The sequence below is a fragment of the Pinus tabuliformis genome, chromosome Q, assembly GCF_031772625.1.
Source record: "Pinus tabuliformis cultivar Carrire ecotype Pingquan chromosome Q, CPIR1, whole genome shotgun sequence".
Taxonomy (NCBI): Eukaryota; Viridiplantae; Streptophyta; class Pinopsida; order Pinales; family Pinaceae; genus Pinus; species Pinus tabuliformis.
The window spans coordinates 779587092-779610624 of record NC_142296.1 but is presented as its reverse complement, the minus strand read 5'-3'; positions in this window follow the sequence as shown (position 1 = coordinate 779610624).

The window sequence follows — 23533 nt, the reverse complement described above, 5'->3', positions numbered from 1 at the left end:
AATTAGATGAGAATCGACATGATGCTGCATTGGCGATCGAAACTCACGCAAAATGTATGAAAGCTCAGTATGATCGAAATGTGACCCCTCGAAATTTTTTGGAAGGAGATCTAGTCTTAGTTTACGATCAAGCTAATGATAAATTAGGCGCTGGAAAATTCGTTCCTATGTGGCATGGTCCCTATGTTGTCAAGCGAAAGCTAGCAAAAGGGGCCTATGAATTGGTAGACTTTGACGGGAACTCTTTGGGTAAACCCAGAAATGGTCTTTACCTGAAGAGGTATTATGCTTAAAGAATGGGTATGGAGATTTTTAGTTAGGATAGCTTTTCTTTCTAGCTGGTGTGTTTTAGTTTAAACAGTATGCTTAGCTTAGAGAGTGTTTTTTCGTCATTATTCCTGCTTATCTTGGTTTTACTCTTGATATTGCAGATGTCGATGCCTCTCCAAACATACATTGGTTTCGCTGATGGTGCTTGTCGTAATACACGGAACATTTCTTCCGCAGCTTGGGTTATCTATTCACCCTCTGACGAGTTAGTATCTATGCATGGGGTAAACCTCGGTCAAACAACAAACAACATTGCCGAGTATAGTGCAGTGATTGAGTTATTCTCTGAATCTATTTCGTTTGGGATTCGGAGTTTGATAGTGAGGTTAGATTCTAAACTCGTTGTATTACAACTTAATAGAGTGTATGCCATTAGAAATCCAGTGTTATTAAGATTATTTTTGAGAGTGCGTCTCTTGGAACATGAATTTGATTATATTGAATATCAGCATATTCCAAGATCTTTAAATACATTAGCAGATGCAATTGCTTCTCGAATGTTAAGTAGACATTTGCAATAATCATACATGTAAATTTAAAACCATTCCATAACATGATTTACAAGATAAGCCGGTAATAGTGATATCTATATATATATATATATATATATATATATATATATAGGAGTGTGTCAAAAAATACATCGTCCTCAATCATAGGTTGAAAAACACCTTATGATCGGCAAAAATGATAAGTGAAAAAAACAAAAATGTCATATGTGCCCACAATAGGCGATCATCCTATCACTGGTGATGATCTCGATAAGATACCACTACATGGGCCACCTTGCAAAGGAACCTCCTAAAAGGTCCTGGGACCCCAATCACATAGCGCTGAATTTGGCGAGGAATGTCATCTATAGTAGTCTACGAAATATCTCTTGTAAAGCGCTCGAGATGACTCTCCAACTCGGCCAAAACCTCTGTTGATTCGTCCTGTGGGGTTGGCGCGGCTACAACTAGTTGTTTCCTCTCGTAAGGCCGGAGAGCGGCTGGCCGCTGTGGACCCACATCTGCATTTGAAACTTTTGCTATTAGTTTTGGGACGATGGAAAAAATAACAATAAAAATTAAAATAAGGAAAATGTTGAAAATGATTTTACCTGAGTCATCCCACTGCTCTCCTGGTGGAAGAGCCATGTCTGGGTCACCACGAAAATCTACCCCAGCGTAAGGGAAGTCCTGAATAGAAAAAACCTAGTTTTCCAACCATTGGAAATACTCAGGTTTGAATCGAGCAACCTCTGTCCTCTCATCCAGATGACGGGCCATAACTGCGACCCATCGCATCAGTTTGGGCTCTCGAGGAAGCCCAGCTCCAATAGTAAGGTGCTGCAGGATCAACATGGGAACCCTCTCCAGACCAAAACTCACAACCAAAGCCCCATAACCAAAGGTCTTTAGTTGTCCGTTCTTGGCTCTAGTCAGTTGACCTTTCTCATTGGCCAACACAGCATCGCACCAGTTGAAGATGGTGCCTCGAAAGCAATCAATTGCCATACGCATCTGGGATCCGGTGGCAATATGTAATGTGGCACTCCCGCAAAGTCTGGTGATAGTAAACGCGATCACCATGAGTTCAGGACGGGATGTGGTTTTTATGTCTATCCCTTTGTCTCTAGCCTGGCTGTTGCAGAACTCTAGCCGGAGGCTATTGACAGACTGGCCACCTGGCCTAGCCCCGAATAGAGTCAAGTCTTCACCTCTCTTAGGCAAAGCAGTCAAGAAATATATGTCCGTCGGCTCGATTTCGAGCTGGTGGCCACCAATGAAGAAGCACTGGTCCTGTATGCTCCATCTGTCAACCAGCCACTGTAAGAAATCCACCTGAGCCCTCATGCCAGGAATGGCCCAGAATTTGTACAGGCCGCATGCCTTCAAAGCATCAAGCGAAGGTTGATGATTCCATGCGGCAGCATCCACATCCTCATGCTCTCGTTCATGCCAATCTAGCATGATGTACTCTCTACATCAAGTCAAAAGATAAATTAGAATGCTAGAAATTATTTTGTTTGGGCCAATTTTGAGAAATTTTGGGTTAAAAACCCTTGTGACGGGGACCGCACCCTCCGAGTTAGACACAGTGCGTGGGACCGCACCTTGTCTACATGGAAGGTGTGGACCCCTGACTTTTTCCCAATGGAGAAAAAGTCGGGGTCCGCGGGTCAGTAGTGGTACACCTGCGGGCCCCCACGCGCGGGTTTTAAGCCTAAAAACCCTCCAAAAAATGAAATGAAAGCCTAAAACAAGAAATGAAACGGTTAAAAATGAAGAGTAGGATGATGTGGATTACCTGGAGAAGACAACGTTCGATTTCGACGGTTGGATTTTCCGCAATATTCACGGGAAGTTTTCTGGACAAAAGCACTATTTTCTCACCCAAAACTCAAACGGTAAAAATGAATTGACGAAGGCCCTTTTTATAAGTTTTTTGAGTAAATAAATTGCAAATTTGTTTATGTTTCACTTTGGAAAGGTATTTTTGCAACATTTTTATCCATTTCAAATAGGTATGAGTAATGTTTGCGTTTTTGTTCAGGATAACAGATTATTCAGGCGAAATCTATCATTTTCGACGAAAAAACATTTAGAGTAATCTTTAAGCTCTTTTCTGACTCCTAAAACATGAAAAGATCACCGAGTTTTTCTTTTAGACTCGTTAAAACGGAATTAAAATACGGTCCACTTACAGCTCTTTTCTGACCGTAAAAACATGAAAAGCTTGCCGGATTTTTGTCGTTTCAAATTCGATATTGGTTATAAAACGACGTGTCGTTGATCGCTTTTTTACTTTTTCGAATCAAGGGCACTAATTACGAAAAGTACTCCTTGGTTGTAAAAGATCAAGCGGTTCTCTCAAGTATTATTTTATACTTTTTCGGGCTTGGGAGACACAAATTTACGAAAAAGGTCAACCCTGGAGTTTTCTTAAGTTTTTTCAGACTCTCTCAAATTGAAAAACATCGAGTTTCTCCTATACTAGACTCGTTAAAATTTCACAGTAAAGGACCTGTTCAATTACAAACAGGAACGAACCACTCCTTCTTAGGGTTCGAATTTAAACTAAGTTGGACTCATCCGAAGGATGAGCTTATAATCAAGCAAATGTTATCCTCCTCAAGCTTGTCAAAAATAAAGAGGTACTTGCCAGAAATGGCGGGGGAAAAGAGAGAAAAATGAGCCTGTTTGTCATACTTTGTAACCACTCTTGAACACGACACTTTTATTCACCTAGGTTGGGAAGTCCTTTGCCTAACAGTTGATCAAACCACATTGAAAGTCTTCAGCCAGTTTCTGGGTATTAAATTTGGGTCAATTGTCACCAAGCCATCTGTCGTGTCGTTATGTGTTCAAGAGGTCACTGCCAATAAGCCATTCATCTACAAAATATCTGTCATCCATCTTGACCATCCCTGAGTCAGTCCTTGCAACTAAATTTCTTCAACTTGATCTATGATTTCGTGTTGTGGGCTTGCCTGCGACAGATCGCTTTCTATCGACTTCAGCTCATTATCTAGAAAGATGATCTAGAAATCGTTAGTACCTTGGATCTGCATGCCTCAATGGCAGGTTTCTTTCCTTTGACGATAGGTTGCATCATTGACATTCGATCAAAGGATTCCGTGAGATGTTCGACATCAACACATTTATTCACATCTCATGTATTGTACTAGGTACTTTGAGAGCCATTGACATCACTGGTGGTTTCTCTCACACTTGTTAACAGTTTACATCATTGACTGGTAATCAAGTGGTTTCTACCATGATCAACTTCAACACATTTATTCGCATGGATAGAATCGTACTGTGTCGAGAAGTAGAAATGAAGACCCTGGATCTAGTTTCCACAATCCAGGCTGCGAGGAATTATGTATTCATTATATAATGGACTATTCATAAACATATGGCTGCATCCATACTGTGTCCACATGAGTCTATACTTGTGGTGTTTTACAAGATCATTCCTGTATCAGAGTAGTAGTTAGTTTTCTAAGTCAGTTTTGATCTGAGTATGGGAATGCCTACCTCAGCGATGATATGATCTCATATATATATATATATATCTTGCATTGAATGTTTTTACAGGTTCCAACCGGGCTCTCCACAAGATGATCCTCGAAATGATAAAGAACTTCACTCTTCCTAAATGATAAATGAAATCCTCATCTACTACAGACTTCGCACTTTAGGGGGCAATCTGTTACACAAAAATATCGTCACCATGATTATTTGCAGTCAGTATGGGTCTATCATCACTTGTACTGTCCTCCTAAGCAAGTCTCAGACCTCAGCTCTTCAAGTCAAGCTTTGAAAATGAGAGAAAGACATTGAAAATCAATAAAACTCTAGTTCCGCACTTTCTCTCACTGTTACCTGCGGTCCCGCACCTTCTGTTTACAAAAACTGCGGACCTGCCTGCTCTGTCCCTAAAGGTGTGGGTGCGGACCCTTGTGAAAGTCAAAAAGGCGCAAGTTTATTCTAAAAAACTCACTTTGCTTTAATCTAGATGATTCTAGAAAGAACTTTGACGTGGATTTGCCGCTCTTAGGTGGTTAATGCATCCCAAAAGAGAAGGAGCTAATCCCTTGATGAGAGGAGCTATCCCTTTGAAGGAGGGCTTTATCCCTTTGAAGGAGGACCTAGTAACTTCCCTCCATTGCACTATAAATTCAGGCATTGGGCTGGTTGCTGGGGGGGTTAGAAGCTGAACATTTTTAAGGGTAAATGCTGGTGAAATTAATACTTCCTAGTTGAGCTTGAGAGGAGAGATCACATACCTTTTTTGCTTCATTGGGAAGAGAGTGAAACTTGTCAAAGTAGAGGAGACTTCTTGCTGGACCCAGGAAGGAGCTTGTATAGCGTCAAGGCACAAGTTGTAAAGTTCTTCTTCTTTTGAATTAATACAATCAAACTCATTTTTCTCAACAAGTATCTCATGTTATTTGTTTCATGAACTCCTTGACTTTCATGTTAAATATGTTCTATGATATTGGCTTTTCAGGTGCTATTTAATTTGTTTGCTTGTTTGTGTTTGCAGATTCGCGACAAAGGAGCTCATTTGGATCGAAGGAGCGAAGGCTTCCACAAACTCGCGTTGGACCTAAGGTAGGCCCTAAAACACTTGTTTGCCTTTGTTTATAAAAGCATATTTAGAGAAAGATAGTGTCTGATTGGTTTGCTTGTCATTAGGTCTTCTTTAGATTCTAGGAAGGTCTATCTTGTCCGCAAGATCGACTTATTCCGTGTGACAGAGTTTGTTGAGGAGTTTATGGATCTAATCCAGAAATTGGTTTTAGAATCCCTTTGTATAAATGCAAGCCAAAAAGGCATAGACAAAGTTTAGAGAGATTGAATAGGTTAGATAGATAGCATATTGGAGTGTGATTGTAAGCCTATGGGCAACTTGTAAATCAGAGGCCACTGACATTAGAAGATCAGGTAGAAGATAGAGAAACTATGTAATTATTTGGTTATCAATGCAGAGGTTTAATTCCAAGCCCATATAAATGTGTGTTTCAAGATTTGACTGATAAATTATAGTAAATCGGAGAGTTACATAGATATATGTATGCAAGCGGGGTTGAGATAAATACACAGAGGAGAAGAACTATAGTGGAAGAGAATGGAGCCTTGAATCCATTCGAAGAGCCCTAGTAATGTTTTGAAGGAATAAAAACTAAAGAAACTCATAGAGCTAAGCTCAGGAGGAGTCGTGGGGTGGAATGTCGAGATCCCAGAAGAAAACCAGAACCCACAAAAAACACTAAGAAATAGTGTAAAAACTATGTAAAGGGAGAAATGAGAAGTGAAGAAATCATGAACAACGACTGTTGGATCTTGAAGATCAACATCCAAGAGCTAATCACAGAGGAGACAGAGGAATATTGCATCGGTGGTTTTGTAACAGTGAAAGTGGATTTCGGGCGACCTCAAAACCATAAGCGGTATTGAAGGATGAGCGCTGATTCCACTCATCAAATGACGCATGGCAGCGAGAGGAGAGAGGAAACCACTCTATCAGGTGGTTAATCCTCACACTTTCTATCTACCCAATATCAACGACAGCTATCGGATCTGTTGGGTGCAAATCGATGATGGAAAATAGGTGTGCAAGTTTAAATGGTCAGGAGTAATGTTAACCATTAGATTGGAGGATACAACGGATGGTCAAGATTTGATTGGAGGCTTCGGTGAAAGGAGATCGGAGGAGGAGTAGTGCAGCGGAAGTTTTGATATGGAAGGGAAGACCCGACGATAAATATAGATGCAGGCTTATAAACTTTGAAGTCCGGCCTTATGTGTTCAGGTCGGGATTTCAATGTATCCCTTTGTATTCGGTAAAGTATTGTGTGTCAGTATTTTAATATAAAAGGGTGGTTTAATTGTTCCAGTAGTCGCATATCAGAGTTAGAGGTGCGACAAATCATATATGTGGTAAGATTGTGGGTAACTGTGATGGCCGATTGCGATAAAGGCATTTATCGATAACTGTGCAAAGGCTTATGAAAGGCAGAAAAAGGTAAGGTTACACATGTTCTATGTGTTATCTATTATAAAGGGTTTAAATGGGTTAAAGCGTGATAGAAGGGTTTTAAGCTTATAACCCAAAGTTATAAGTGGGGTTTTGTATATGTGCGGCCATAAGCATTTATAAAGGTTTATAAGGGTTAACCAGTCTCGATTGGAAGGGGATGAAGGAAAGGCTTTAATAAAGTCATACATGAAGATTAAGGGGTGCTAAAAGTCCTGATAATGAAGGATTAGACTTTGGTTAGTCTATTTATATGTTTCTGCATGAGTTCTAAAGAAAGGGCCCTTAACCATCAACTTTAATGAAGTTTTGACCTGGTAGGTCATATCTATTCTCGGGAAAACGATTTATGCATAGGTCTACATGCATACTATGGGTAAAGCAAGGGTTACCCTGCGTCATTTTGGTATCGAAGCTGAACAAAGAAATTATGTTTGAAGGTTTCTTTGAAAGAATTTAGAACAAAGATATGTGGAAAGATATGTATGCAGGCAAGGGAGATCAGATTCTAATCTGACAGTTAAGCAACCAGAGTAAAGCTGGGAGAATGGAGAAGAATAGTTAAGTTCTTAGAGATAGGTGAGTAAGAATTAAGAATAGACTGCAAAAACATAAATAATCCATAGTGATGTTTTGAAGAATGGAGATTCATTTGATAGTGGATGGAGACTTCTTGTGAAACCATGAAGGTATTGTTTTATTTAACTCTAATTTGAGTTTTGCTGGATAAAGAAATAGATTGAGGATTGATAGTCGCAGCTAATGAAGTATCTCAGCAAAAGAAGATCAAGCCTTAAGAAGTAGTAATGAGGGAAACTATTAAGGATTTCTGAGTGTAAGAAAACTCAGCAAAGGTGAATTGTTGCTGATAGCTAAGCTTTGCCAAGATAAAGCCGGAATATGGGAAGAAAGAATCAGATTCTAAATATGATTGACAGTAGCTGAATATTGAGAATTTGTACAGTGGAAGCATGAAGATCTGCTGAAGCAGATTTGCAAAAATGGTGAGATCCTGAAGGTAGGTGAAGGTATGCAAATTTGTCTAATGAGTAGCAGATATTGTATGAGTGAAATTTTAGAGCAGGATTATAGTAGTTAAATTGTAAGAGGGATGTTTGTAAGTTTTTGAAGTAGCAGAGTTTGAAGATACAACTGAAGGGTAGTGAAAAGAACAGTCCATTCAAAAGTGTAGGTGAATGGGAAGACAAGATCAGACAGAGATCTTGAAGGTAAGATTATATGGTTTTATTTTAATTGGATTTAAAGATTAGAAAGTTGTAGTCTTTGCATTGATGCAAAAGTATTGTTTCAACTCCCAAAGGCAATTCCACAATGGATGTAGGTAGAATTGCTAAGAGACAAGAGAAGCTGGTAAGAGTTTCTAAGTGAAAGTAGAATGTGGTAGAACCTTCAGGAATTCCAACAGAGATTGGATAAAGAAGACAATTGTGTTCTTTAGAAGATGTAGATGAGTTGAAGCCCAGAAGGAGCAAAGAGAAGTGCTCAAAGGAGGTTCCAGAGATAGAGAACAAATTGCTTGCCAAAAGATTGAGTGATAGGAGAACTTGGTGAGGTAAGTGGCAGCAGGGCAGACTTGTTGTTGTAGAGGCTTTAGTGCAGATCATAGTGAGTGAGTGAGGAACTCATAAAGATGGAGAGGATGATGCCTGGTGACAGTCATAATAGAGGTTCTGAAAGAAACCACAACCAAGGACAGAAGAAAAGAGATGCCAAGGAAAATGGCATATAGAGACAGTTAATTAAAGAAGAATATGAGAGGGAGAAGGCTGAGATAGTAGTTCAACTTGAATTATTAATGGAAATGTTGCAAAGAAATGAAACAGACCAGAAATATGGTTATGTCACAAGAAAGAAAGTGAAGTGGCAGAGGCTACAAGAGAAGAGGAATCAGCAAGTGAATATGCAGTTAATAAAGGAGCTAAGGGAACTTGAATAGATTATAGAGAAGCTCGAAAGAGTTGAGCTACAACAAAAGGGAGATGTTGAAGAAGATGTTGAAGTTTCAATATGTGAACCAGAATGTGGACCATTACTTTTTGAAAGTGATGAAGAGACAGAGGAGTTGGATCATATGAATGATTCAAAGCAGCGAGAAGACTTGATGACTGAAGCATCAAATGAGACCGAAAGGTATTGTATTTTTAAAATTAATGATTTGTGTATGATTGCAGGTTTGGAAGAGGATAGGTATTCTTTTAAAGATGTCAAAAACATGAAAGAATACCTTCTAGAAGATGAAAATTTTGAAGCAGAGTATGACAAGGAGACTGGAAAAGAATCAGTTCACTACAGTGGACAAGTGCTGAAAGACATCATTGAAATAGAGGATGAGAAGGAGAGACTAGCTGAAGTATCAAGAATTCTTCGAGTTTGAATCAACATACTGATATGCTGACATAAGAAGAGAGATCCGAGTGGCATACTGAAGTGTTGCCAAAGGAATAAGAGGTACAAAGGCCTTATATTTTTTATTATGATGATTGTCTTATAATTGAAGATGTTGTTGTATAAGCTGGGACATATTTGGCACAGGAGGATAGCTAAATGAAAGAAGAAGAGGAAGAACATCTACTGAAGGATGCTAATAAATATTTAGCAGAGGAAGAAGGACCATGTGATGATGGATCAATAGAAAATGAAGAAATGGGAGATTGTGTAAAATTTCCAAAGTTCACTCCAAGTAAAATCATTGAGTTATATAGAGAATTTGACATTCAAAGAAGAAATTTAGAAGAGAAGAAGATAAATGTTCAAGATAAAGTGTTGATGAAGGATGACAAAGAAGTTGGCATAAATATTAATCAATAAGAAGTTGACAGGTGCAGGAAACAGAAGTAGGAAATTATTCTGAAAGACAATATAGCAGCAGCTGAAAAGGTGCAAAATAACAGTAAAGAAAAGGGTAAGGATGAAAATGAGGTGATGAGGATAAGTGAAGAACAAGCAAGGATAAGAGTTCAAAAATCAAGAGATGAAAACAGTCAGCAAGCTGAGGATATAATAGACAGAGAAATTGAGTTGATAAGAAGGTTAATGATGAAAGTGTCTTAGAAGAATACAACAGCAAGAAAGGAGAGCAGTGACAACAAGAGGAAGACAGTAGCAGACTATGAAAGCAGGGTAAGTGGAGTATTGCAGCATAAGGTATGGAGACCTGGAGAACAATAGCAATAGAACAATGGACAAGCACAGACAGGTTACAAAATAAAGTCTGGGATCCAGGAGGAATCAATTATCTAGACTTATGACCAGGAGGTCATAAATTTTCTTACTTGGGGAGTTTGATGCAGGAGCATCCAACTCAACATTATCATTGTATTCTAGTAGACATAGGGCGGTCTTGTGTTTCAAGGAAGTTGGTTTCCTAAGTATTGAATTAATGTAATTATTTAATGTTTTGAGTGATTTTAATAAGAGTAGGAATTAATTGAATATTGTGAGGCATAATTGTAAATGTTCTCGAATGTAGGAGAACATGAGAGATTTAGGATAGTTGAGTGATGAGAGGATTGAGAATTAATTGTAAATCTTATATTAGGAGTCAGTTCATGATTTTGTGGATTTGAGAGAATCCATAGGGATAAGAAAGAGATTTTAGGAATTTGTTGAGGAGTTTATGGATCTAAACCAGAAATTGGTTTTAGAATCCATTTGTATAAATGCAAGCCAAAAAGGCATAGACAAACGTTGGAGAGGTTGAATAGGTTAGATATATAGTAGATTGGAGTGTGATTGTAAGCCTACAGGAAGCTTGTAAATCAGAGGCCACTGACACTAGAATATCAGCCCGAAGATAGAGAAACTGTGTAATTCTTTGGTTATCAATACAGAGGTTTAATTCCAAGCCCATATAAATGTGTGTTTCGAGATTTTACTGATAGATTATAGTAAATCAGAGAGTTACATAGATATTTGTATGCAGGCGGGGTCGAGGCAAATACACAGAGGAGAAGAAATACAGTGGAAGAGAATCGAGCATTGAATCCATTCGAAGAGCCCCAGTAATGTTTTGAAGGAACAGAAACTAAATCAACTCGCAGAGCTAAGCTCTGGAGGAGTCGCGGGGTGGAATTTCGAGATCCCAAAAGAAAACTAGAACCCACAGAAAACAATGAGAAATAGTGTAAAAACTAAGTAAAGGGAGAAATGAGAAGTGAAGAAACAATGAACAACGACCGTTGGATCTTGAAGATCAATGGCTAGGAGCTAATCGCAGAGGAGACGAAGGAATATTGCAACGACAGTTTTGTAACAGTGAAAGTGGATTTCGGGCGACCTCAAAACCGTAAGCGGTATTGAAGGACGCGAACTGATTCCACTCATCAAGCGACGCATGGCAGAGAGAGGAGAGAGGAAACCACTCTATCGGGTGGTTAATCCTCACACTTTTTATCTACTTGATATCAATGGCAGCTGTCAGATTTGTTGGGTGCAAATCGATGGTGGAAAATAGGTGCGCAAGTTTAAATAGTCAAGAGTAATGTCAACCGTTGGATCGAAGGATACAACAGACGGTCAAGATTTGATCGGAGGCTTTTGTGATTGGATATCAGAGGAGGAGCAATGCAGTGGAAGTTTCGATATGGAAGGGCAGACCGGGCGATAAATACAGGTGTAGGCTTATAAACTTTGGAGTCTGGCCTTATGTGTTTGGGTCGGGATTTCAATGTATTCCTTTGTATTCAGTAAAATATTGTGCACGAGGCTTTTAATATAAAATGGTGGTTTAATTATTCTGATAGTTGCATAACAGAGTCAGAGGCGTGACAAAGCATATATGTGGTAAGACCGTGGGTAACTACGATGGCCGATTGCGATAAAGGCGTTTATCGATAACTGTGCAAAGGCTTATGAAAGGCAGAAAAGGTAAGGTTACGCTTGTTCTATGTGTTATCTATTATAAAGGGTTTAAATGGGTTAAAGTGTAATAGAAGGGTTTTAAGCTTATAACCCAAAGTTATAGGTGGGGTTTTGTATATGTGTAGCCATAAGCATTTATAAATGTTTATAAGGGTTAACCAACCCCGATTGGAAGGGGATGAAGGAAAGGCTTTAATAAATTTATACATGAAGATTAAGGGGTGCTAAAAGCCCCGATAACGAAGGATTAGACTTTGATTAGTCTATTTATATGTTTCTGCATGAGTTCTAAAGAAATTTCCCTTAACCATCAACTTTAATGAAGTTTTGACCTAGTAGGTCATATCTATTCCTGGGAAAATGATTTATGCATAGGTCTACATGCATACTGTGGGTAAAGCAAGGGTTACCCTATGTCATTAACAAAACAAAATAAAAGAAGGGTAAGCTAGGCAAGAGGGTTTACCAAGTATCCGTGAACCATAATATACACCTTAGATGAAACCATTGACTTAACGTATGACAACCAATCTCCCTAAATGTTGTGTTGGGTGTATTAAGTTTACAAGGTGACTAACTCGGTTACCTGTGGCTAAAGGATAGAAACCTAGTGGTGTCTCCCAATATATACGTGACGGTACGAGGAGCACAAGTCCATGTTACGTTGTCTAATGTATAACTGTTCGATGAGAGCATTCACATATAATTTCCATACATGGAGCACCTCTGATAATACCTGAGAGTATTGGAGAACAATCCTATATACTTCCATACATGGAACAAGATTTCACCCCTGGGATACAATGCTAGCAAATAATGACAACTTCTAGGTTTATAGACGTTGGAACACATCTATATTTTTTCATTAAGTTTCAAATGCTCCTTAGGTTAATTGAGTAAATTTTAACGTTTATCTTGAATTATGTTTTAATTTTGGGCTCAAAACGATGTCACCTGAATCCTTAAGATTCAACTATATGAGAAAAGGAAAAATTTCCACTTTGATGAAAGCTAGACTAATCAAGGGAATAAATTTCAATCAATAATGCATCAAACAACATGCCTCCCACTAACTTTCACTTTCTCTTTCCAAAAGCAATGTTCAAATGTAAAAATGATCTTCAATTTTCATTATCCTAAATGCAACTTTTCAAAAGAAAAATGATTTTCACCTTTACTAAGATTCACTTATATAAATGATGTTTTTTCTTTGATTTTTGAATGCTCTAATGCAACTAAAGCATCAACTAAATAAAAATGAAGATTTGATTTAAATTATATAATGCAACTAATGCATCAACCAAAGAAACACCAAATCCAATTCAAAAACACCTAAATGAAAATAATTTTCACTTTTTCCTTTTGAACAAATAAATGATGCACTCCTTTCAGCTTGAAAATAAAAAAATGTGATCTATGCTTGATTAAAAACAAAGATGATTTCCAAATGCAAATGACCTAATGCAACTTGAAAAAAAACTTTGTGAAAGACAAGCTAAAGCAAATGCAAACTGATGTTTTCAATCATTTCCACAGAAAACAAGGCTCAATCAATCAGCGAATCAATATCTCAGTGACAAAAACAAAAAGCAAGTGATGACTAACTGACCTAGAAGCCTGTTGACAGTGTTGGACCTGCCAACATGTCGAGGGATATCACTGATAAGAAGTCCCAATTAGACCTCAGACCATTTGTTGTATGAGTCCCAGCAGTGGGTCGTATGGTAATGCCTTGATCGTGATTTTGCACAGAGGCAAGTAAGGTAACTCTGTTGGTAGTAAGGGTGTGACAGTTGTAGTGAGTCAAGGAAGGTGCATGAGTGGTTCTAACACACAAGGGGTTGAGATGAGTGCGCCCCTTGGCAACCTATAATAGTACTTGGCTTGGAAGGGAACACACGAGCAAAGATACATCACAACATGGAAGGCAAGTTATCGAGCAATCCAAAGTGATGGTTAAACCAACAACACATTTCAAAAAGATTCATACATACTTATACATAATAGTCCATACATGCATGCATAAGAAAACCAATACATATATCATTTAGAGTAAACCAGATAGCATAGAATACACTACAATATATGCATGAAACTTGCTAGCTCTTATTATATAAATAAGTTTAAGTTCCAGTCATACAATACATCCATGTCCAACCACTAGTTCCAATAGTGGAATGTTACAGCCACATCTGCCTGCTCCTCCAAAGAGATGTACTAGCTCTGTGTAGTGGAGAAGCCAAGGCTCATTACAATATTGTCCAAGCTCTCTCCAAGATAGTCTTATCGGAAGCTTGGTTGACCAAAATCCTTTACAATGAGTTATGAGGGACTATTTATAGCAAAGGGTGGGGTGACCCTTGACATTCCCCTTTGTGACAGTTCAACTACCCTGATGACTCTTCATCTACTCTATGACTGTTACATCCTACTATCACATCTTAACTTATGCTTGACATGACTTTACATTACAATGCACATGTACCCATGTGAAACAAAATGGCTTGAGCAAGGCATGTTAGACATCACTCTGGCTTAGACAACCATGGAATTCCAACTCCTCAACATCCTCATGTGATCGACAATACCATTCTGATGCCAAGATTGGTAGTCCTTGATGGTGTCCGTGTGCTCCTCAGTGAAATATGTCTAAAACTTGACTGTCTCTTGCATAGCTTCTGGGTACACTGCTCGGGCTCCTCTATCTAACTCGTTTGAAAGCATGTGCATCATTGTCTTCAATGTGGACGGACCAGCAACATACTTGTGCATGATGTCTACACTAATGGGAAAGTCTGGGTTGGTGGCAATGCACATCAACTTATCGAAGTACGAGTCAAGCTTTAATCAGACCTGTTTCTTTGTCTTCACCTGGTTGAGAGTCCCAATAGATGGGATCGCATGTGTGCACACCACAACATCCATACTCTTGAATACTCATGCATGGGAAGCCTATATGTTAGTGATGAGTTGCGGGAGTTCTTCATAATTCCAGATCTAACTCTGGATACATGCTTTCATCTTGACTGCATTGGCCCTCATCATCTTAGGCAAGTGAAGTGGGGCTCCCTTGTATTTCATCGTCCATGTTTGCATGTCATCAAAAAACACATGCAAGTTTGTTTAGATACATGCTCTTCTAGCACATCGTTGATGCCATCCGTTGAGATGGACGACTACTTTATGCACAGTACCAAACTTGGAGTAAAATGATTGCATCACAGTGTCAAGGGACAATACTTAATAGAGTATTGCCTTCTTCAGTTCAGCTTGGGTGGATGTTGTCACCAAGTCTCCTCCTTGCTTGGTTTTCTGTAGTTCCTTCGCCATTCGCTCATTCTAAAGTTCCTGCATGAAAAGTATGTACAAGGAAAACATCGGTAGAACATGCGGAGGCTTCTCCGTGTTGAATATTCAGATGAAGGTGCTAGGCAATGAGGCATACCAATCAGCAATGTCTATCAGTGCCTCCATTGCTTCCTTTGACATGCAAGGTGGATCCTATTTGAATATCCTCTTGTAGACTGGGATGGAAAAATGACCGGACAACCATGTGATTACTTCTCTCAAGATGCATTCAGACAACAACTTAAAATATGTGTTCACATCAGTCTCCATCAGTGACCATGCCCACTCCAAGCCCGGGAACTCTTGTGGTCACAGATTCCATCTAAGATGTAGGCAATGTAAATATTTGCAAGCATACCTCCGAGTGAATGTTGAACCTTTTTTACTTGTTCCTTCAGCTGATGAGCCAACATGCCGACTAGTTAGATGGTTTTCCCTCTCTATCCAGTTGGTCCAACGCGATCACCCAACTCTGCGAGAAGGTTTCTATTCTTTCTTGACCATACAGTCGACATGAAAATATGACCAAGTATTGATATTCCTTCTGCAATATCTTCATCTTATAGATTTGCTTAGGTGTCAACCTGAATCGAACCAACTCCTTTACCCAATTCTTTAGATTGTATCTGGAGTTAGCACTATTGTTGGGTAAGCTGAAGGGAGTCTTCATGATAGTCACAAGCTCTGACATATAATACATCTCATCATAGTCTCGTTCCCAGAAGTTTGCAAGATTCGTCCCACTGATACTACTCAAGGTCATCGTCTTGGGATCAGTGTGAGAGACGGTCCAGTGTATCATGTTCATGCATGGGAAAGCGAGGTATCTGCATGCAATCTGATACAAGATGGACTTGTGAATGTTCACATATACCTTATGGTCTTTGAGGTCTTCCTCAAAAGTGTCTGCAAATTCGTCATTGACCTCTTTCCACTTGAGTTTGATGTCCTTGTCTAGAAACAACTTTGTATCTTCATAGATCGGTAGACTAGAGGACACTCGCTTAGCTGATGCTCCAGCTACCTTTCCATCAGTGTCCTGTGATCCCACTCTCTTGGAATCCATTGATCCTATACTGCTAAGAGGCAGATGAACACCTAAAAGTTCTGGAGACAAGAAACATGCATGGAAAGAAATCTTTCAGCAAAAACTAAAGAAAATTTGGGGAATGACATAGCACATACCTGGAAAACAGATAGGCAAGATTGCACAATTTCTTATGAGAGGCTAGGTGACTAGATTCCAGAACTGCACAAAAAGCAGTCTGGTCTATCTGGGAGGCAAGACTGGCTACTGTATTTGCACAATGCACAATCCAGAGTGGTTGTTGGCTACTGGGATTGCGCAATGCGCAATTCCAGTTGGGAGTGACTACAAGCTCAGGGACTGCATTACACAATTTTCTAGGCCAACAATCACTGTCCCTTAGAAATGTGCAAAACAATCTTGGAGGATAGTACCTAGGAAAAAATGCACATTTCTAGAGAGGAAGACAGAGACTTCCTTCCCCAGATTACGCAATGTTGTCTCGGTGAAGGCAAAGTCCAGGCCAAGGTTGGCAACCCTCGCCAATGGGAAACTGAAAAAAAAATATGAAAGTGAATGCCTAGCGACACTAAGTGAAAGTAGAAGTGATTGATAGTGCATGCAGGCATGAATGAAAGATTCAAGAAACATATCAACATGCATGTGGGTGAAGCGAGTCGCCGAATCGGCAACCATTCGTGTAGAACAGTTTCATGCATGCGACAGCAGTGAGATAGCAACAAAAAATGAAACATTGCTAGGAAAAGCTAGTATACATGTAAACAATAGCAAGTATTCAAATAAATTAAGAAAACAACACTCACACAAGCGAAAACATAAAAAGTGACAGAAATGTTGAAAAAGACAAGTTGAGGTCACTTACCCGTGAATAGCTGAGTTGATGTGTTGAAGAGTCCTAGATGTGCTGTGGGATATTAGAGCTCCAAGATCGATGTGAAATAATGAGCTTTGATGTGTCGAATAAACAAGTTTTGAGCTCATGACGTGCATGCCACAAATCTAGGAAAAAGCAACACTTGGAGGAAAGTTTCGAAAACAACTTTGCATGCAACCTCTAGCTTCTAAAAATAGCTCCTTGAATCATGGGATGCCTTTTCAATGTTGCCTTTTCCTATTCTGGGAAAAAGCAAGCCATGTGTGCAATTCAATTTTCCTTGGTCTCAGGTGGAACTGGTCAACCCAACTACTCATGCATGAAGCTGCTCAAATACTTGAAACAAATGTGCATTTCTAGCTGTGAGTTGGGCTGACCGCCTAGGATATTGTCACAATTTCTGGGTAGAGCATTGACTGCTACCTAGATTTTCACAAATTCTAGGCTGAGCATCACTGGTGGGGAAATTGCGTAATTTTAACTATGAGGTTTGACTGGTAGAATTTCGCAATTATGGATCTTAGCAAGCTGCCAGATAGGATTGTGCAATTTCTAGAGGGAAGGTTGGTTTCCCTCCAGAATTGCGCAATTCTTGGTGGATTTGCTTAGCCTGCAGCTATACCATGTATGAATGAACAACCTGTGAGGGGAATGCATGAAGCTATGATCGATAAGCTACCTTTATGCAAGAAAAACACTGAAGTTTGTATACTTGATGAAGCAAGACAAGTTGTTGTGAAAATTTTGTAGGGAGGCTCCAAAACGAAGCTAAGGAAAAATTTTGGAGGGTGGTTGTAGCCTCTACAACACTTGGCAACACACTGGTAGAAATCTAACTCTCTGAATGGAACTTGTTAGTGAAAAGCAAGTCTAACACCTTAAAAAGTATTGTTTAGTTCTCAGCTGATCTTGGTTTCACACTAGTTTGATTGTAAGATGAAGCATCTGCGAAGATCTTGGTCGATTGACACACATTCCAAGCCAAGGGAACACAGTTGTTTCGATTGGGGTTGAGGGGTATATTGGTGCACAAGCAGTATAGTCTTCAAAGTCTTAGTTTCATCTCTGGTGTTGCTCCACTGCCAGCAGGCTTGGACAGTACCACAACAAAGTCATATAGGAACATAATCATGGCTCCATTGCTAGCGAGCCTGATCAGTACCTCGACGAAGTTACTTGCATCACCTCTCTGCACAGGAAGCCTTTCTCTTCTTTTGCCTTATTCATTTTCATTTTGACTTTTTCTTACTTTTCATTTTTTCCATTTTTTCATTTTTTTAAAATTATGCATAACATTTATTCATTTCATAGGCGGAAGAGGGATCCCGACTTATTGAGAATAGAAGAGGTTGTTCCACTAGAGAAGTAGTTTATTATATCTCTGACGTGCTTGTTAAGGTTTTCCCCCTCACTTTACTCTACTTGACTAAGTTGAAAAGGGTTAACCCCAAAAACAACCGACTAGAGTAGGTGACACTAGTTAGAATGCAAGTGTTGTGCTTTCACCAAGATTCACTTCGAACAATACGTATTTTCCTTCGAAGTATCATGGACTAAAAGTAAAAATTTCTTCATGCAGAGGCAAGATGAAAGATAACCAAGTAGTGGTAGTTGTACAAGCCCTCTTGTACCTTACCCATCTTGTTTCAAGAGTCATACATAGTTTCATGCGAAGCTAACCTATGAACGAAACAAGCGAACTAACAGATAAGAAAAAAAATAAAGAGCAGAAGAAAAAGTGAAAGAAAATCTAGTAAGCAAACAAAAAAACAAATAAAGTAAGTAAGCAAACAAGCATGCAAGCAAACTAACTGAAAGAAAACACTACTCCTACTCCTAAGCTAACGGTGCATGGGCCTGATCATGTGAAGTGATATTTCCAATGTAGCCACTAGTGCATTGGTTGACCCATGTTAGTGAAGGCTTGGTTTGCGAGCAATCCAGTTGTGTGAACTAGCAAGCAAGAAAGATATAACAATGAAGACAACCACACTTCGTGTTTCAAAGTTCCTACAGGACATAAGTGAGTACAAGTGCATGATGTGTAGTCCATGGACTTATCATGAAGTTGTGTGACACTGTGTGCAACTTCAAACCATAAGCACACTCTTAACTGGGACATGCAAGAAAATGAAAGAAACAAAGATAAATTGTGCCATGCACACGTGCTTGCAATGTAACACTCCTCCAATGCATGAGTGATAGGATCATAAAGTTCGAGTGGAGGACGTATGATCTGTGTGTGAGATGGATCTTCAATGCATACAAATGAGTGATGAGGAACCTTGGGTGATTGAGCAGTTTCCTGATTGGAAGTGAGACTAACCCCAAGAGAGAAAGCACCTGACATAACCATCAGCTCAGGTTGAAGTGCCTCAACAGTCTTGGGTGTTTCAAATTCATCATCAGGTAGATCATCATAAATGGTGGCTTCGAAATATCAATTGTGATAGAGTCATGATCATGATCAAATATGGAAATGAATGGATCATGACAGCCACGATCAAAAAAATCAATGATTTCACCGGCATCCTCATGATTAGATGAATCAAACAGAGGGGTAGATGAAAAGCGAACAAACTCATCCTCTGTGTTTCTATAAAAGGCAAATGAACGATCAAGTGGATTTTCAATGAATAACTTATCCTCTTCATTTTCAAATGATGGACCAACATTTGGTGTGTCCTACGAGTGATTAGAAATGGGTGCATCCATGGATTGAGATACACATGTGAAATCATGGATGGCGGGTTCACCAAAGATGTCAGGAAAGAAAGTAGGAAGCTCGGACGGAAGGGAGTCATCCTTCGCCAAGTGTTGATGCTCAAGCTCCCACTCATATTCTTCATGAATGACAATGCATGTTGGTTATGCAACACCAACTCCATCAATGGCTTGTTCTTCGTTTACAACAAGTGAAGAGTCCAGAATGGAAGAACGGAAGATAGTATCATCTGAAGGAACAACTAAGTGTGAAGACGTGTTATAATTCTATTTGGGAAAATCACTTCCGACATTCAGATCAGCACTATTAGGGCTCATCAAACCCTAATTCAGTTGTTACATGCCCTAGACAAGTCAACTCATTGAATGCTTCCTTCTATGAAAGTTTCCTGGCCTGAAGCCTTGCTGAAATGCCTCCTTGGGACACCAGTGCAGCCTTGGTCAGGGACAACTACGCTGCAGAGTAGGCAAACCCATTCTAGCCTTCACTGCAGTGCACTTATGCCCTCTTTGAACTGCACTAGGTGAGATTGAGCAAAATTTGCATAGGGTTCTAGGAATATTCCTTGATTCTAGATGATTCTAGAAGGATCCCATCTCTTATCTCCTCCTATGAGCTCGAAATTGGATAGGCTAAGGATCCATTAACCTCCTATCCTCTCATCCATTTCTCCATGGAAACTAACTCCAAGTTTCGAAGTCCATTCAATACCCTCATTTATGACAAAATGACCTCCATTTCCTATAAATTGAGCACTCATCGTAGTGATCAAGGGGCTAGAATTTGAAGTTTGTAAGGAAATTCTGTTGGTTCAAGAATTGAGTTCATGTCAAGCAATGTTATGCTGCTGGAATGGTGTGCTTTTGATGTGGCGAGGGTTGGACTGAAGCCGGTGGAGTGGCACATGATCGAACTGTATTAGGTGATACTCTTCCCTCTACATTAATAAAGAGCTTATTCCTTTTCTCATATTATTGTTCATATCTATGATTATTATGTGTTTCAATGTCTTCGATTCCATTGAATTATAGTACATAGATCATGTATGCTTTGATTGTTTCTTGTTTCTGTTTCTCTTGATACAAGTACCTTTTGAGCAGATTTAGTTCGAGTGGGAGTGACAGGAGCGATTCAAAAGAGATCAAGGAAGTGAAAGACTACAAGTAAGTTCCTTCATCTCATCTATCTACTATAGGAAAAGGTTAAACAACTATCTTTCTGTTGTTCTAGGTGTAGCTACCAACCTAGGGAAAATGTGTTTATCCGTAGATACAAATTCCATATAAAAAATTGGTGACCATACTGGGGAACGAATGTCATTCATGGTGGCTTACCTTCATTATATTACACCCTAGTAGACTTTCCTTGACTTCATTGATCTTATTTCAGTATTTTTGAAGTGTTTTTGGGCAAAAATTGTGCTTGAATATCTCTTGATTTGACTCTCTGGCACCAGCGCAGTGTTGGTCTTGATGAAATGTGTTGCAAAGAAGCCCTAGCTTAGAGACAGTGCACTGCAATGCACTATCTCCCACTCTAGCCTGAGTTGATCCCTGTTTGACTAAAAAACCCACCTTTGGTTTGATTTTTCCAAAGTTGCTTCTGATGTTGTTTGCTGAAATATCAACGTTTCTTATGGTTCTAAAATCAAGTTGTATTTCTCCTCCTAGCCCTACTTTGGCCTTGATTTTTTAGTGTTTCTTAAATGATTTCTTTATCATTATCAATTCATTGTCAAAGTTAGCTTATAGTCAATTAATCTTTTCCGAAAAGGAAGTGTCCTAAAGTCTTGATTTCTTTGAAAAGGAATTGTCGTAAAGTCTTTGTTTCTTGCAAAAAGTATTGATTAATTGTATGTGCATTTAGTTTTCTTTTGTTCATCTAAACATTAAGGAAAATGAAAAGAAAAACTTGCATTATGCATTTAGAGGTTTGTGTGTGCTTGTAGTAATAGTATAGGGAAAGTTGCATTAGATGTTCTCTATGCTCTTTGTTTAAAGATTCTAATTGCTCTATCCCTTTTAGTTACAGTTTTCATTGTTCATATCAAATGAAAAGAATGTTTCTCATTATAGTTACATTCTAGGAATTTCAAAGACATCACACGGTGACCTTGAAAGACAAACTCCTAAACAAGATCAACTTAAAATTTATCTCAATTAACCTAATGGAGAATTGTAACTTAACGCATAACATTTAGAGGTTCTAGGCTAGATATGTTTTCCGACATCATAAAACATAGCAGATGTCATTAATTTTCTACAATACATTCCGAGTGTGATACCTCATTCAACGTACGTAAGTATATCGTAGCTCGTCCACGTACCTTTGGGTATATAGGGCAATGTTATAGTACAAAAAGTATAAAGGAATGCTTTCACTGTGTGGTTTCACATTAGACAATGCTAACATGGATTGGGTCTCCATGTACTTTTGGGTATATATGGGAGGAATATATTAGGTTGCTATCCATCCTTAGGTAACTGAGTCAGCCACCTTGTACACTGTGATAAATCGAAAATAGCATTCCAAGAGATTGCTTGCACGTATGTTAAGTCCTTGGTTTACTGAGGTAGTATATTGCAGTTCGCAGTTACTTGGTAATCCTTTTGCCTAGATTATCCCTCTTTTGTTTTTTTAAGTTGTTTTGATGAAAATAAAATTAATTGACCATGGATAATATCCACCACGTCACTTCTTAGTTGATCTTAGGTTGAGACATATGGCAACAACTCTGGAGTCCATTGATCAAGGAATTCTTTTGGATGGGAATCCTAGTCCTTTTCTTCCTTTAGGAAATATTGGTGCTCCTTATATGGCTACATTGTCCCTTTTGGGACTTACCACTGGCTTGCCAATATGGTTGTTATCAACCTCCTTGGTTCAAAATGTCATGATTTCTCTGCAATCGAGTACTCCTCCACTTGGAAAAATCAATCTCCAGTTGACCCTTTACCTTTTTTGTCGGTTGTTTCTTCCTCCCCTTCTTCCTCTTCACCTGGTGACAGTATTGGCACTAGCAACCAGGTGTCTAAGAAGAAGAAGAAAGGAAAGAAGAAGAAGAAGAAGAAGAAGAAAATTCAACAAGAGGGCAACCAAGCAACCATTGCTTCAAATGCAACTTCTGATGAGAAACCGTCCAATAGGCCTCACAAACTTTGATATCCTTGTAAACTTTGTATGGGAGACCATCTTCTTCGAAATTGTTCTAGTATTCCTCAGATCTTAGAAGAATTGTCTTCTCGTTCACATCATCCTGTGTCATCAACTTCTGGAGATCATGTTGGTGACACACCATCAACTAGTGGCAATAAAGTTCATGGAAAGAAGGGTAAAGTTTAGTTCCCCTGTAGGTTATGCGAAGGGAATCACCCCATTCACCTTTGTCCACATTTGGATGAAGCCCAAAAAGTGTTGGATAATGTCCTACTTCTCCGCAGCAACTTCCATCTGGTTACAAGAGACTCTCCCTTAATCCTTCACTTGTTGATGAAGTGACTAACCCAAATCAACCATCAGTCAAACCCACTCTCTCTGAATGTGAATCCCATGTGTTTATGCCTAACTAATCACAGGTCGAGGAAACAGTTGACCCAATTTCACCTTCAGTTAATCATACCTTTCCCGTAGAAAGTGACTATGATACCACTCAGGTTCTTTTGGTTTCTTCAGATTCCAATGAGTTTGGAGGCAACCCCAAGACAGGAGGAAAATCCTCCTGTTCTCGTAACTCAAGGGGGTATTTATCCCATTCTTATGGTACCCCCTCCAAGTAGTATGGTCACTTCCTTTGATT